At 41.8% G+C, this 17,088-nt stretch overlaps 1 protein-coding gene across 3 annotated transcripts in view; it reads right to left on the bottom strand.

The window, feature by feature from the left end:
- The window catches only part of TAF7L (TATA-box binding protein associated factor 7 like), a 122,788-nt gene that overhangs the window by 87,336 nt on the left and 18,364 nt on the right, over positions 1-17,088 (bottom strand). The window contains exon 2 of one of the 3 annotated variants that reach the window (XM_085607709.1): positions 15,421-15,510. The exons of the other annotated variants lie outside the window; for them this stretch is intronic. The gene's annotated coding sequence lies outside the window, so the exon portion shown is untranslated. The remainder of the gene's footprint in view (positions 1-15,420; positions 15,511-17,088) is intronic. 3 annotated transcript variants of the gene reach the window in all.

Below are 17,088 nucleotides of genomic sequence, written 5' to 3'. Positions count from 1 at the left end.
CATGAAAAGGGTTGGCTCAAAAATGAAGCATGACTGAAGGCAACATCCTTAACAGTTGGTCATATGCCCCCAGAATCTAATATTTCCATTAGAGTTTGTATATATTTCAGTGATTTGAAGGTACTCCAGGGGTACCCTATTTTGTGATCAGATTCTTTATTTTATACTTCATCACAATCAGTGTACATCTCATTGAAGAGTTGGCATGCCTTGCTAGCAAAATAGTCCAATGGCTCCATAAGACCATGTCTTTGGAGTATTATAAGTCAGTGGTTCTCGCTCTAATGTGTTCCCCCTTAAGCCTTGCCAAAAGTCCCCGCTCTGGAGCCCAGGTCCGGAAGTCTTTAGTTTAAAACTATAAATGACATTGTGCTTGTTGTACTGTTTGCACACTAGTAAGATGTTTTCTTAAATGTGACATCGAAGAGGCAGACACCCTCCGACACACTTCCTAAGTCATAAAAGGCACCGCATAACTGGAGCATTTCAGGGGTCTTACCCAGGTTTGGGCTCAAGGAAAGTGGCTCCCTTGTTGTCAGACCACAGTGCTCAGGTATTGTCAGCATTTTTTAAAATATGCAAACCTAACGTACACTCTGGTGTTGTATATTTGGGATGGTAATCACTGAATGCCTAGCTTCGCCAATGCTTGTTTTCAGCATTGTGACCGCGTCTTTTTAGGTGGAGCCTCCCATGAGGACAGGCCCTTTTACTTCTGTTGTTACACGGTATGATTTAGTCTTTAAGCACTTCTTTCTTTAATGAGTTTCTCCTACTGCAGGCACCACATGCTTTCCTGCAACATTTCGAGCACCATGCTCGCTTTCACTTTCCGAACAGCTGGGACAATGGAGGCAGCTTCTTTGAATAGGTCTCGCATTTACAAGAGTTTGAGCTATTGGCATTGTAAATGACTTTTATTTAATGGTTAATTAGCAAAACAGATAAATAAAAGGCATTGCCATTTACAATGCCAATAGCTTAAACTCTTGCAAATGCGAGACCTATTGCATTGCAAATGCTTGTTTTTTAATGGTGATGCACGGGGACCTGTCTATTTAATAAATACATTTATTGTAGTAACAACAAAAATCTTTGGAAGATTTTTTTCGAAAGTAGCGAACAGCAGATGAATGAATGGTAAAAGTAGAGAAGCACAGGTTAAGCCACTGAGATTGGGTGTCACAGCCATCCCTGCCCTGCAGGGCTCCAGCAGCCGCTGAAACCAGTGTCTGGTGATGAATCGGTACTCCGGAGAAGCCCAGGCAGCGGCTGCCGAGCCCGGTTCGGATAAGCATTTCCCGCCCTCCCCAGTGGGGCACTTGGAGAGATTATGGCTCCTCCTGCAGGGAGGATCAAGGCAGCTGCACAAACTGCCAGTACAGAGATGGACAGATCGATTGCTCCGTATTTCAGTTGACCACGTGGACAAATGGTTGTGCTCCATGGGACAAGCACAGTGGCTGCTACCGCCAGCCCTCAACCCTCCACCCCCCCTCACGAGGGCAGGGCAGACGCAGGCCAGCACTCGGAAGGGGTTTCGGGAGGGGTCCAATCAGCTGTAGGGGCACATGGGTGTCCCTGCATCTTTCCAGGAGAGAGTCACGCGTGGTGTACTTACACTTAAATAAAAAAACAACCTGAACGAACAGGTAAAAAGAACCTAACCTGAGGGCGTCGGATAAACAATTGGATTCCGAAAGTCACCAGAACAAGGAAGAAAGGGGCAAAACTTTTCCTTTCTTGAGTCCCCTCACTCACCAGGGTTTCCCCACAGTGACATGCTTCATCATTGGGGTCCTCTCAGTCCTCTACGGGCTGAGGCGTGCTGCAACTTGCGGATTACGTAGGAGCACTTAAAACAGATTATGTGTGGTGCAAGTGTAGTGAAAAGGAGTGGGACAAAGTGATTTAAAATAATTAACTAGTGGGCCAAATATATTTTATTCTTGCTCCTAGCTAATTGGTTAAAAACGGGGTAATATGCTAAAGGCCCTAATTATAATGAATAGGTGTACCTAGCATATAGTCAACTAGTTTCGAGCTTCCCCAGCTCTTCTTCAGGACTATACCGGGACCAGCCCAGTGCAAGAAACCACTCCTAGTAGACCTAAATATGGTGAAGAAAGTGAGACGCTGCAGCTAATAGGCATGCGTTTAAATTAATACATACGTAAATATACGTCTGGCAATATCTGTAGGGTATAAAAACACATATATTAAAGGATCAAGGCAGTCAATATGCAATGTAAATAGAAACCATGGTGATCACACTCTGCACCAGTGTAAATACACTCTTTCTTCTAATGTGCCGCTATGTGGTTTGTCAAAGAGGCGTTAAATCAATTCTCCATGCAGGCGCTGTGCTACAAGGTGAGTAAAAAGTCAATAAATGCACGCTATGCACAAATAATCATGCGTCTGACAACACACAACACATACAAGACTAACATTAATCACGACATTACATACATGTTTAGAAGCAACAATATACCTCATGGTCAACGGAGGGGGTGTGGAAATCTCGTACACCTAGAAAGATGGTACATGAGGTCGTTAATAGGATTGGGCTCCGTATCGGTTGCAAAACTATGGAGGAAAAAGGGGAGTGGAATTAAAGTTAAAAAGTGCGATCTCCGTGGTTCAGGAGGGCGTGCTGGACTTCCCCACCAGGATGTTCACTTACTTGTACGTTGAAGACCACACTCTGGCACACCTACTAGAGCCCAAGACTCACGGACCGCATACTGCATGGTCACGGGCGAGGTGCCTGTTATCTATGAGCATTTCCGCATTGAAAGGAAGGAAGGACTTTCCGTTGGAGGTCCTTTCAGTAGTGGCCATATTGGAAAGGGGAGAGTCATGAGTGTGAATAAAAAACAAAAAGATCGTTGAACCTTGTTGGTAATTTCGAAGCAATACTTTAGGGATTAATGGGAGATGGGTAGGCTGATGGTAAAGAAAGACTTATTGGTCGGCATCCATGCGCATTGAAAGTCTAAGGTATGACGAACAATGCGGCCATGATGGATCTGGGTAAAAACGGACCGAAGTTACTGCCGAGCTGGAGTAGAAAATTACATGGGAAAATATTCTTATACTATAACTCCCGTGTGAAAGTGGGAGAAAACTGGGTTAAAGTAGATACCCATCGTATTTTTACGTTGTAGATCGAAAAATCTCAGGGATGGGTTTAAAAACGATGCTAAAAATCTTTTCAATAAAGTTACATGATTCAGGAAATTGAAAAAATGGTAAGGTTGGTATTCATTGGAAAAGATGTCTGTTTTAACCCTAATTTGAAGTGAAATGTCCCCATGGTATGTCATCATTGAGACCATTGATGTCAGACCGTAACTTGAAAACCCAACGTTGCTCTTTTTCGTGTAGCTTTCTTTCAATATTGGGGTGGTTGTCCACATGTTCAATGATGACCCACCTAAAGTCATTAGGTGTGTGTTGTTCAAGGAAATGCGTTGTCATTTTTGTATTGTTGCGTTTGCACCTAAAGTTGCTTCGGTGTTCTGTCATTCTTGTGTTCGCCTTTCTTGTGGTCATCCCCACATAATGCAGGTTGCACACGCAGGTGAGAAGGTAGATCACACCTGTCGTGTTACAATTGGTGAATGATCGAAGGTTCCATGTTATGCCATTGTTGCAAGTGACAGTTTTGGTTGCACTGGTCAGGTGACACACGCTGCAGTTACCGCATGGGTGATGGCCCTCAGGCAATGGGTGGAGCAAGCGTACAGGTCCGACAGTCTTCGTGGGGTTAGGTCTGGTGTGTACCAGATAGTTTCTCAGGTTTTTTGCTTTTCTGTGACTGAACATGGGTTTTTGTGAATCCAGACCTCCACTATTAAGGATGCGCCAATGTTTTTTTATTATTTTTGTTACTTGAACTGAAGCGATGTTGAAGGTAGTGATACAGATTTGTCTTTTATGATTCTTTCCTGTATCCTCAGGTTTATGTTCAAGTAGGGCTTCCCGATTGTTGTTGGATGCTCTTTTTTGTGCCTTAGACACTAGATGTTGTGGGTATTGTCTTTGCACAAGTTTCTGTGAAAGGTCTTTAGCTTGGATTTTGCAATCATGCCGTGTGGTACAATTGCGTCTTAGACGCAAAAGTTGTCCAAAAGGGAGATTGTCTTTTAAACTTCTTGGGTGGAAACTGTCATATGCTAAGAGGCAGTTTCTTGCCGTAGGCTTGAAATGTGTAGTAGTGATCAGACCACCCTCGTGCACTGTTATGTTGAGGTCAAGAAAAACCAAATTCGACCTACTCATAGTGTAGGTAAATTTTAGAAATGGGTCTTGTTGATTGAGCCAAAAAAGGGACAAATCAAAACCAGCCTCGTCACCTTCCCAGATCAAAAACACATCGTCAATGTATCTTTTCCATAATTTGATCTGGTCGATGTACGGATTGTTAATATGGAGGATCTTGTGTTTCTCTAGATAGTGTACATAGAGCCCTGCTACGCTCGGCGCAAAGGTACTTCCCATGCTGGTACCGTGCGTTTGTTTATACAGAGAGTTATTGAATTGAAAGAAATTTTCGGTCAGAGCTAGGCGACAACATTCAAGGACCACATGTCTGGGTGTGTGGTAAGCCCAATTGTTTAGAAAGAGTACTTCCTCCAAGATGTTCAACGTGTCCTTGTGTGGTAAACTCGTGTATAGGCTCTCCACATCCAAACTGATCAGTATGCTAGTTATGGGGTTGAATTTGAGATTCTGAATCAAGCACAGGACAGCTTTTGTATCCTGTAGGTACGTTTCGGTAGCTTGGACCAATGGTCTTAAGAATGCGTCTGCAAATTTAGACAAAGGTTCCAAAATTTAACCTATCCCTGATACTATAGGTCTGCCAGGGGGCGTCACCATAGATTTATGTATTTTAGGGATGGTGTAGAAATAAGGGATTACAGGTTTCCTATTATCCCAAAAATCTGCTTCCTTCTTACTTATCCAATCATTGATCAGAGATTCCTCAACCAAGTTAGCGATCTCTATCCGTAGACGTTCTGTGGGGTCATTAGGTATAGGCAAATAGTTTCTTGCATCCGCCAACAGTCGAAGACATTCTGTCTGGTAATCAAGTGTGTTTTGTAAGACTATTGCTCCACCTTTATCAGCTGGTTTTATGGTGAGATTTTTATCATTTGAAAGCTGGTGGATAGCCTCTTGTTCGATTTTACTAGTATTGTGAAAAACTCTTATAGATTTTGGGTCCATTTCAGTGATTTCCTTCATTACTGCTTTTTCAAAAGCCAGTAATTCAATGGGAAGGCTATTGGGTGGAGGTGTCAAATTGGATTTTTTGTGTAATCCAGTGTCCGTCTTAGTGGTAGTGTTAGGTTCCTTGTCTCTGAAATAGACTTCCAATTTGATCCTACGAATAAACTCCTTCAATTCGCAGATCAGTTTGAATGTGTCCAATGTTGCTGTTGGGACAAAACCTAGTCCCTTTTCCAATACACTTTTTTGGATAGGTGTAAGGGTGAGATTGGATAGATTGACCACTAGGCTTGGTTGCTGCTCGTTGAGGACATGTTCTGGGGGCCCATACTCAGTGTGTGGCTCCTCACCGTTTCCAGGGGTTGGGCCCATTGTACTTGTTGTCCTCGTCTGTTTTTTCCTCTTAGGGGGGTCTTTCCTCTCCCTAAAAAAGACTGACTCTGTTCCTGGTTCTGAGGTTCCTCCCAGTAAGGGTAGGGTTGTGGTGGGTATGGTTGATGGAATGGTGGTGGTCCATAGAAAAACTGTGGGGGAGGAGCGTATGGTGGAATGTTTTGATATGGGGACCAACCAAATCTAGGTCCGCCCCTATTTCTTGAGCGTCCTCCTCTTGGTCGTCTGTTCCTGTTGGTAAAGTTGTAATTACAGCCTGGATCAGAAAAATCTGAGCCAGTATCAGAGCCATCGCTGTCCCTGTTATAACCTGGATTGCGATTTGTTGGGATGTAGTCCTCCCCGGTGTAAGGATACATGTTTTCTTGTGAGAAATTTTTCTGATTTTTTTTAATTTTATGTATTTGGCGTCTTTCATATAGTCAGAAACGAACCCTTTATCTTCCAACAGGATAAACTTTTCAAGAAGGATTGGTCATTAATATCCTGGCACTGTACCAGAGATTGGTTGGTGCCAATTATAAAAACATCTACACGTCTATCGGAGGAGATGAAAATTAGAATTCATGATCTAGAAATTCGTCTAAAAACTTACCAGTACAGCAGAACTAAAAAAAACGATTGGAAGAACTTAATAAAACCATGGCTGAATTTGAGATTGGCTTGAAAGACACCAAATACATAAAATTAAAAAAAGATCAGAAAAATTTCTCACAAGAAAAAATGTATCCTTACACCAGGGAGGACTACATCCCAACAAATCGCAATCCAGGTTATAACACGGACAGCGATGGCTCTGACACTGGCTCAGATTTTTCTGATCCAGGCAGTAATTACAACCCTACCAACAGGAACAGACGACCAAGAGGAGGACGCTCAAGAAATAGGGGCGGACCTAGATTTGGTTGGTCCCCATATCAAAACATTCCACCATACGCTCCTCCCCCACAGTTTTTCTATGGACCACCACCATTCCATCAACCATACCCACCACAACCCTACCCTTACTAGGAGGAACCTCAGAACCAGGAACAGAGTCAGTCTTTTTTTAGGGAGAGGAAAGACCCCCCTAAGAGGAAAAAACAGAAGCGGACAACAAGTACAATGGGCCCAACCCCTGGAAACGGTGAGGAGCCACACACGGAGTATGGGCCCCCCCGAACATGCCCTCAACGAGCAGCAACCAAGCCTAGTGGTCAATCTATCCAATCTCACCCTTACACCTATCCAAAAAACTGTATTGGAAAAGGGACTAGGTTTTGTCCCAACAGCAACATTGGACAAATTCAAACTGATCTGCGAATTGAAGGAGTTTATTCGTAGGATCAAATTGGAAGTCTATTTCAGAGACAAGGAACCTAACACTACCACTAAGACGGACACTGGATTACACAAAAAATCCAATTTTACACCTCCACCCAATACCCTTCCCATTGAATTACTGGCTTTTGAAAAAGCAGTAATGAAGGAAATCACTGAAATGGACCCAAAATCTATAAGGGTTTTTCACAATACTAGTAAAATCGAACAAGAGGCTATCCACCAGCTTTCAAATGATAAAAATCTCACCATAAAACCAGCTGATAAAGGTGGAGCAATAGTCTTACAAAACACACTTGATTACCAGACAGAATGTCTTCGACTGTTGGCGGATGCAAGAAACTATTTGCCTATACCTAATGACCCCACAGAACGTCTACGGATAGAGATTGCTAACTTGGTTGAGGAATCTCTGATCAATGATTGGATAAGTAAGAAGGAAGCAGATTTATGGGAAAATAAGAAACCCGTAATCCCTTATTTCTACACCATCCCTAAAATACATAAATCTATGGTGACGCCCCCTGGCAGACCTATAGTATCAGGGATAGGTTCAATTTTGGAACCTTTGTCTAAATTTGCAGACGCATTCTTAAGACCATTGGTCCAAGCTACCGAAACGTACCTACAGGATACAAAAGCTGTCCTGTGCTTGATTCAGAATCTCGAATTCAACCCCATAACTAGCATACTGATCAGTTTGGATGTGGAGAGCCTATACATGAGTTTACCACACAAGGACACGTTGAACATCTTGGAGGAAGTACTCTTTCTAAACAATTGGGCTTACCACACACCCAGACATGTGGTCCTTGAATGTTGTCGCCTAGCTCTGACCGAAAATTTCTTTCAATTCAATAACTCTCTGTATAAACAAACGCACGGTACCAGCATGGGAAGTACCTTTGCGCCGAGCGTAGCAGGGCTCTATGTACACTATCTAGAGAAACACAAGATCCTCCATATTAACAATCCGTACATCGACCAGATCAAATTATGGAAAAGATACATTGACGATGTGTTTTTGATCTGGGAAGGTGACGAGGCTGGTTTTGATTTGTTCCTATTTTGGCTCAATCAACAAGACCCATTTCTAAAATTTACCTACACTATGAGTAGGTCGAATTTGGTTTTTCTTGACCTCAACATAACAGTGCACGAGGGTGGTCTGATCACTACTACACATTTCAAGCCTACGGCAAGAAACTGCCTCTTACCATATGACAGTTTCCACCCAAGAAGTTTAAAAGACAATCTCCCTTTTGGACAACTTTTGCGCCTAAGACGCAATTGTACCACACGGCATGATTACAACATCCAATCTAAAGACCTTTCACAGAAACTTGTGCAAAGACAATACCCACAACATCTAGTGTCTAAGGCACAAAAAAGAGCATCCAACAACAATCGGGAAGCCCTACTTGAACATAAACCTGAGGATACAGGAAAGAATCATAAAAGACAAATCTGTATCACTACCTTCAACATCGCTTCAGATCAAGTAACAAAAATAATAAAAAAACATTGGCGCATCCTTAATAGTGGAGGTCTGGATTTACAAAAACCCATGTTCATGTTCAGTCACAGAAAAGCAAAAAACCTGAGAAACTATCTGGTACACACCAGACCTAACCCCACGAAGACTGTCGGACCTGTACGCTTGCTCCACCCATTGCCTGAGGGTGATCACCCATGCGGTAACTGCAGCGTGTGTCACCTGACCAGTGCAACCAAAACTGTCACTTGCAACAATGGAATAACATGGAACCTTCGATCATTCACCAATTGTAACACGACAGGTGTGATATACCTTATCACCTGCGTGTGCAACCTGCATTATGTGGGGATGACCACAAGAAAGACGAACACAAGAATGACAGAACACCGAAGCATCTTTAGGTGCAAACGCAACAATACAAAAATGACCAGGCATTTCCTTGAACAACACCACACACCTAATGACTTTAGGTGGGTCATCATTGAACATGTGGACAACCACCCCAATATTGAAAGAAAGCTACACGAAAAAGAGCAACGTTGGGTTTTCAAGTTACGGTCTGACATCAATGGTCTCAATGATGACATACCATGGGGACATTTCACTTCAAATTAGGGTTAAAACAGACATCTTTTCCAATGAATACCAACCTTACCATTTTTTCAATTTCCTGAATCATGTAACTTTATTGAAAAGACATTTAGCATCGTTTTTAAACCCATCCCTGAGATTTTTCGATCTACAACGTAAAAATACGATGGGTATCTACTTTAACCCAGTTTTCTCCCACTTTCACACGGGAGTTATAGTATAAGAATATTTTCCCAAGTAATTTTTTACTCCAGCTCGGCAGTAACTTCGGTCCGTTTTTACCCAGATCCATCATGGCCGCATTGTTCGTCATACCTTAGACTTTCAATGCGCATGGATGCCGACCAATAAGTCTCTTTACCATCAGCCTACCCATCTCCCATTAATCCCTAAAGTATTGCTTCGAAATTACCAACAAGGTTCAACGATCTTTTTGTTTTTTATTCACACACTCATAACTCTCCCCTTTCCAATAAGGCCACTACTGAAAGGACCTCCAACGGAAAGTCCTTCCTTCCTTTCAATGCGGAAATGCTCAGATAACAGGCACCTCGCCCCGTGACCATGCAGTATGCGGTCCGTGAGGCTTGGGCTCTAGTAGGTGTGCCAGAGTGTGGTCTTCAACGTACAAGTAAGTGAACATCCTGGTGGGGAAGTCCAGCACGCCCTCCTGAACCACGGAGATCGCACTTTTTTACTTTAATTCCGCTCCCGTTTTTCCTCCATAGTTTGCAACAGATACGGAGCCCAATCCTATTAACGACCTCATGTACCATCTTTCTAGGTGTACGAGATTTCCACACCCCCTCCGTTGACCAGGAGGCATATTGTTGCTTCTAAACATGTATGTAATGTCGTGCTTAATGTTAGTCTTGTATGTGTTGTGTGTTGTGTCAGACGCATGATTGTTATTTGTGCATAGCGTGCATTTATTGACTTTTTACTCACCTTGTAGCACAGCGCCTGCATGGAGAATTGATTTAACGCCTCTTTGACAAACCACATAGCGGCACATTAGAAGAAAGAGTGTATTTACACTGGTGCAGAGTGCGATCACCATGGTTTCTATTTACATTGCATATTGACTGCCTTGATCCTTTAATATATGTGTTTTTATACCCTACAGATATTGCCAGACGTATATTTACGTATGTATTAATTTAAACGCATGCCTATTAGCTGCAGCGTCTCACTTTCTTCACCATATTTAGGTCTACTAGGAGTGGTTTCTTGCACTGGGCTGGTCCCGGTGTAGTCCTGAAGAAGAGCTGGGGAAGCTCGAAACTAGTTGACTATATGCTAGGTACACCTATTCATTATAATTAGGGCCTTTAGCATATTACCCCGTTTTTAACCAATTAGCTAGGAGCAAGAATAAAATATATTTGGCCCACTAGTTCATTATTTTAAATCACTTTGTCCCACTCCTTTTCACTACACTTGCACCACACATAATCTGTTTTAAGTGCTCCTACGTAATCCGCAAGTTGCAGCACGCCTCAGCCCGTAGAGGACTGAGAGGACCCCAATGATGAAGCATGTCACCGTGGGGAAACCCTGGTGAGTGAGGGGACTCAAGAAAGGAAAAGTTTTGCCCCTTTCTTCCTTGTTCTGGTGACTTTCGGAATCCAATTGTTTTTCCGACGCCCTCAGGTTAGGTTCTTTTTACCTGTTCGTTCAGGTTGTTTTTTGATCTATGTACAAAATGGAGGGTGAACCTAACCTCCAAAACCTCTAATTCCCCCCTTTTTTGTTAACCAGTACTTACACTTAAAACAAGATGCTCCAAAAACGTTGGAAACATAACATGCAGAGGTAAATTAAATCACAAACAGTGTCAGGTAGAAAGAAGTCAAATCTGTAGGCATGGGGCTCACAGGCTGCTGTGACATGCCGCTGGCAGTGGAAAGGCACAGGGACATGTAGAGCCAAAGCTATAAGTAAAAGATAAAGCACGGTGCTTGTGAAACGGGTGCCGCGCAGATAAAGTATGTTAAAAGTTATTAAAAATATGGAGGTGGGTAAGCCACACCGTGCACAATAAAACAAAGGCACGACCTCCATACTTGAAGATACAGATTGGCATGCCGCACTGCAACACTTATTTAATAAAATTGATAACAGGAAAAAAAAAAGACCAAAAAAAGTTCTCCGAAAAAACACATGAGGAATGGAAGCGGAAGGAAACTGTACTTCAGCAGTTCTCCCGAGTCAAAAAACAGAAGTGGCATATCGCTGCATGAACCATTAAGGAATCAGCAAAGAAGAACAACACTGCACTGAACCAATGGAAAGGCAGCAGGCAGGAGCCAAGTCCTTTATCAAGGTCAGCAGGTCTTGCAGACAGCACGTGCGCACTGCCTAGGCTCGCCCTAATAAAGCCATCAGAAGTAACCTGTAATAAGTTACTGCAGGCGGATTCTGACATCACAATGCCTACTTCCAGAAAGGTGAAAGGCAAGTCAGGTCACAGAACAGCTGTCTAAAGCAATGTAAATTAAATGTTGCTTTTCTTTCAGCAGTTATGCTTTTTTTATTTTTAATGCTACAGTGCCAAGCAGAGAATAGTTATTTATAGCAACATGTTTATTGTTTGCACTCCATGGAAAATTACAGAACAGTTATAATCTTTCTGCTGTGTATTTTTTCAACTGACTTCTATTCAACTGCTTCTAATCTTTTTTAACAACTAGCCAACAACTCTTTTTGATGTGCTTAATTTTTGCACTAGTGATTCTATTTTTATTCTACAGATTTGCAAACATGTACTCTTTCTTTCATATGAAAAAGCTGAGCACAAAGGATTTAAGTGGTTTATGGGAAAAGTGACGGTGTGACCATGTATTATAAGGGATAAAATACCCTCTGCTGTACATTATAAGGATGTTGCGAGTCACCTCCAAGTTCTAGAACCTTATAAAGGAACTTAAACCTTAGCCTTGTTCCTCTATTAGGCCATGGAATGCCTCAGTGACTTGGAATATCGTTATAATGTACACTAGGGGTTAATTTATTACCTATATATTAGTCATCTAGCAAAGTGTGTAGCTTGCCTTTTACGGGAAAACTGACCCATTCTTATTAAAGTGAAAAGTAAAATATGGTTGTGGCGCCAAATCTTGTGACAAAATCATGCTCTTTGTATATGCGAATTGCACCAAATATGTTTTAGGTTTTGATTCCTAATTTTTTAGATCAAAGGAGGAGTGCTTTATTGTCTTACTCTGATTGATCTGAGCTATACAAATGAATGGGTTCAGGCTAAATCCCACGGAAGTGCTTCCAAACTCTGATCGTTTCCACAACATATCATGCCAACACGCAATGACGACACAAATGGAACCTGGTCTTAATGGAACTGCTCATATGCATAGATATAGCCTCAGATCAAAATTTGAGCCGGTCTTCAAATACTCCAAGTATCTTCCATATGGAGTAGTTCTAAGAGCATTCAATGTGGTATCGAGGTTGCCACCTCCTAGTACAGATATTTATTATTATTATTATTAATCATTTGTAAAGCGCGACAGCTACCTCCAACGAAGGTGTCCCGGCGCTAGCATCCAAGGAGGGGCGGGAGGAGGACGGTAGAGAGATCGAGGCGTTAGAAGGAGGACGAAAGGTCAAACAGCCAAGTTTTGAGGGCCTTTCTAAATGGCAGTTCCGCTTTGATCTGACGCAGGGGGTTAGGCATCATATTCCACATCGTAGCCGTTTTTACTGTAAAGGCTCTCCCTCCTAGCCTTGCTTTCCTATAGCGTGGAATGGCTAGGAGGTTCAGGTTGCTGGATCGTAGAGTTTTGGCATTCTGATATTTTTGGAGCCTCTGTCTCAGATAGTGGCGGCCAACCTCTCTGAGCGCTTTGTGGGCTAGGACCAGAGCCTTAAACATCACTCTTTTTTTTTACTGGCAGCCAGTGTAGGCCTTGCAGATGGGGAGTAATGGGATACCTTAGTGGCACATTTCTAATCAATCTAGCAGCAGCATTTTGAATTCTTTGAAGTCTCTTCGAAAGATAGTCCGGGAGACCAATGAAAAGGCTGTTGGCGTAATCTAACTGGGAGGTGATAAGCGCATGAACCACCATCTTTCTGCATTCCATAGGAAGGAAATGAAGACACCTGCGTAGCGCCTTCATTTTCCAGAAACATTGCGCGGATATATAGGCTATTTGGGCCTTGCCTGTTAGTTGGGTATCCATTCTAAAACCCAGATACTTGCATGGGTACTCGAAATTTTTTTCCAAGACCCACAAAGTTTGCTCTGTGATGTGACCGAGCGCCGCATTGAGCCGCATTGATGCCATTAGGGTGGTGGTGGTCCGGAGTGCGGGCAGTAAGGTGGGTATAGGGGAAGCAAAGCATATACATATAGTGCCTGAATTGCACAACATGAAACAAGAAAACCTGCCATTGATCTCAGATCCCTCAATTTACCAACTGAGTGATCCAAGGCAATTGATTTATTTCAGTTTCCCTCCTTTTTCTCACTATCACATGTAAGAGGACCTCGAACTACATGACTTCAGGATGTGTGCTGCACAAAACCTTCTCCTGTACCAGTGTTTGATTAATAAACTATAATATTGTTCATGTATAAAACGGGAACCTAGGCTACCATAGGAGTGCACATAACCGACATGCCTCTTAGTTCACTATGGGCATAGTTGTCAGTGTAGGGGATGGAGGGGGGATTTTAAAACTATCACTTCAAAAAAATACTTCTCAATGTACTGACAATCTGATACCTTGAGGTGAAATGGTTCTGGGGGGGTTAATGAAATACATGTTTTTAATTTTGAAGAGGCCTTATAATATTTTACACTTTTGCTGCAAGATGCCTTTAAACAAAGTCTTCCTAAAGCTAAATGGTACAGGACAACGTAGTTACTTCCTTTCAATTAACCCTTAAATAAAGGCTTGCCTGTTTATTTAACATCTTTTTAATGTGTCTGAGTCGAGTGAACAGCAGCCCAGGGATGCTTTTCACCCAGGGCCTCATGTAAAGGTCAGGAGGGCTGCATGCAGTCCCCAGGCCGTACTTTGAGTATCCCTGGCTTAGAGTGCCTGGCACACACAGAGATCTCACTCAAAATGCCTCCCACAGGACCCCCGGCACTCCCAGATCAAAGACTTCTCTGCCACGCCAACAAACCTATTCCAAAGCTGTTTGCCTAGCGTTTTGGTAGATCACAATTACTGCCTGTTCAATTTTCCTCAATCCCTGCTATGCCCCTTGCTCCGGGCCTGGTACCAAGGTTCTGGCAAGCTGAGAAGGACCAAATGCCCAGTGTGCCGATAACTCGTTGGCACCTGGGCTCAAACCAAGTTACATTTAAACCTTACCCAGACATTAACTTCATGTTACCATGTTACAATGCTACCTTCTGCCACCTCAGACGTAGCTCATAGATGTTCCTATGCCACATGTCTCAAAACCTGAGGTGCCAGTCTCAGCATAGTCAATATGCCGCTCACAGGCTGCTGCTCCTGTGCCAAATGCCTTTCAAAACCATGTTCTTCTCTCCATCTCACTCTGACCCTCAACCAATCAGTCTCTTGAAAACCTCAAGGCTACTGCTAGGTCCTTTCATTGTCAGTGTTCCACAGCTAACACAACAACAATGGCTTCTCACAGGTTGCAGAAGGCGGAACAGGTAGCTAGTTATTATACACACTTATAGTTTTGTAGGGAGCCGATTGTGACCGTAATATTCATATTCACAAACATTTTCGTTTTAATTTATTCCAGGTACATTGTCATAGAGAAAATGGAAAAGCATTATTCTACATCATTTGAAACGGTTTGCACAAGAAAATAACAAAAAACATTCTAAATCATTTCAAAGTGTTTCCACAAATAGTTTTGATAGTAAGTGACTTGTTCCTAAAACGCAATATTTTCAGCTGACACGTGTTTCACCGCGATACACGCCACTTCTTCAGGGCTGAAATAGTGGAATGTATTATATATATGCTATTCACATTAATACTATATTATTACACACGTTCAAAATTAAAGAGAGAAAATCCACATGGTTACGCAATATGGAGAAGATCATATCCTTGCTCTTATCAAACCCATCGCAAATGCAATTTGAATATATTTTAATTCCAAAGATAATCCGTTATCCTACAATTTGATAATATTTCAAGTATTTGTCTCAAATGATTGGCACTTGGTCTCAAAATACACTCACCCAATAATATGGAGCCAACACAAATCTTGTGATCAAATCCTAATGTCGCTTGAATGTTATCCCTCTTCTTCACACACATTTTCAAGATAACACTAAAATGAAATATCTAATTTTCATCCTAATTTCCTATTTTCATGCACTCCTGTTAACAAGTAGATCAAAAAACACTATTCTTACCAATTTCTTATAATGGTTAATATCCTTGTTCTTGAAGTTTTTATATAATCCTTTCCATTTAGATCAATCAAAAATATATTTATTGTCTTTCTGAATAAAAGAGAAAAACAAAAAGTAGAAGCGGTTAAAGACACCATCTAGTCTACTCCTAATTACATCCAACATTATTCTGTTTGTTAATTTCAACTTCGTCTTATGCGATATTAAAAATCACCTGGTGTCTCCAAGCATATCAAATCCCAAACAGTTAGCTTATAAATTACCAAGATACTACAAAATCTTGACACCTATAATGGTTCTTGCTAATATTGACTGAACTCTACAACCGCTCTGTTCTATCGTAATTTTTATTTTTTTCATCCTTGATTAAAAAAAACTCAATTTAACACATCAGCAAGGCGAATTAACTTTATACTTGGTATGGGGGGGGGTTCTTTTCATAAAGGTACAAGTTAAATCTGGTTACAACTTAGTGGTTTTCATGTGATGTTTGCTACCACTCAATTGGCGAGTTAATATGGTAGTGCTACATTGCATTTAACCTGTATTGGGCTTTCGTGCATTTCTATACAAAAACTACAACTTCAAGTCAATAAGGGAGGCAGGGATTTACTGTTAGGTTTAACTTAAAGAAGTGTGCACTTTTTTTCACAATACTACTAGCTTAAATCAGGCTATTTTTTAGCGTCTTTTTATTATGAACAGGGTTATCCCCTTTGTTAGGGTCTTTGAGAGACAGTTACTTCAATTGAGCAAGCTGTGCATGGACCTTTTTTGTGGTTTTTTAAGTTTAAGCGCTGTTTACCAATGAGTTTGTTTCAGCTAACATGGTTCCTTTGAAGGACAATAGTATCAAGCCTTATCTGGATTAGGCTTGTAGTATATCTTCATTTGATTTCTTTTTCTGTCTAGAAAAGGAGCAGTGCTGAGCGAGATAATTTTTGGGAAACCGGTACACATTGCAAAAGAAATTACCATTTACCGGCGACCTTCATGTACTAGATACAACACTTGAGGGAGAGTGCTATAATCTAGGAGAGATTGCCAATTGTCGATGTTGAATGTTGCGGTGGACTGTTTTGGAGGGATGTGCAGCCTTTGCAAGCTAGTGGATGTGTTAAATTAAGTTTTATCAAGGTTGAAAAAATAAAATACGATGGAACCGCACAGTTTTAGAGTTTAGTCAATGTTAAGTACAAACATTCTGGGCCTCAGGATTTTGTAGTACCTTGGACATTTATGAGGTAACTGTCTGAGATTTGATATGTTTGAAGACACCAGGTCATTTTTAGGTCTCTCCTGATCCAGCGCATGCACTGGTCTGGCCGAGACATTTTGTGTACGGCTTTTCAAAGTGCTGCCTGTGGTCTAAAGCTTGCGTGCACGTGAGCGCACACACGCTCAGTGCCATGTGTACGGTAACATTGTGGAACTGGTGAAGCACAGACCAGATCGGGCGGAAGATCTACGTATCCGACGATGTGAAAACGTCCCCTTCCTTATAAACCTGCGAATGCATCAACTTCCAGAGGTAATTAAAGTGCCAGCTCGGGAACAGATTCAACACCGAAGACGATTATAAAGGTTGGATTCTTTAAGAGCAAACAGAAAACACAGTCCCCTTTTTATTTCTATGAAGGAAGTAACAACAGCCTTTCTCTGATTAGA

Source organism: Triturus cristatus, chromosome 5_2, assembly GCF_964204655.1.
Source record: "Triturus cristatus chromosome 5_2, aTriCri1.1, whole genome shotgun sequence".
Lineage (NCBI taxonomy): Eukaryota > Metazoa > Chordata > Amphibia > Caudata > Salamandridae > Triturus > Triturus cristatus.
This window is presented reverse-complemented; position numbering and strand designations above follow the sequence as displayed.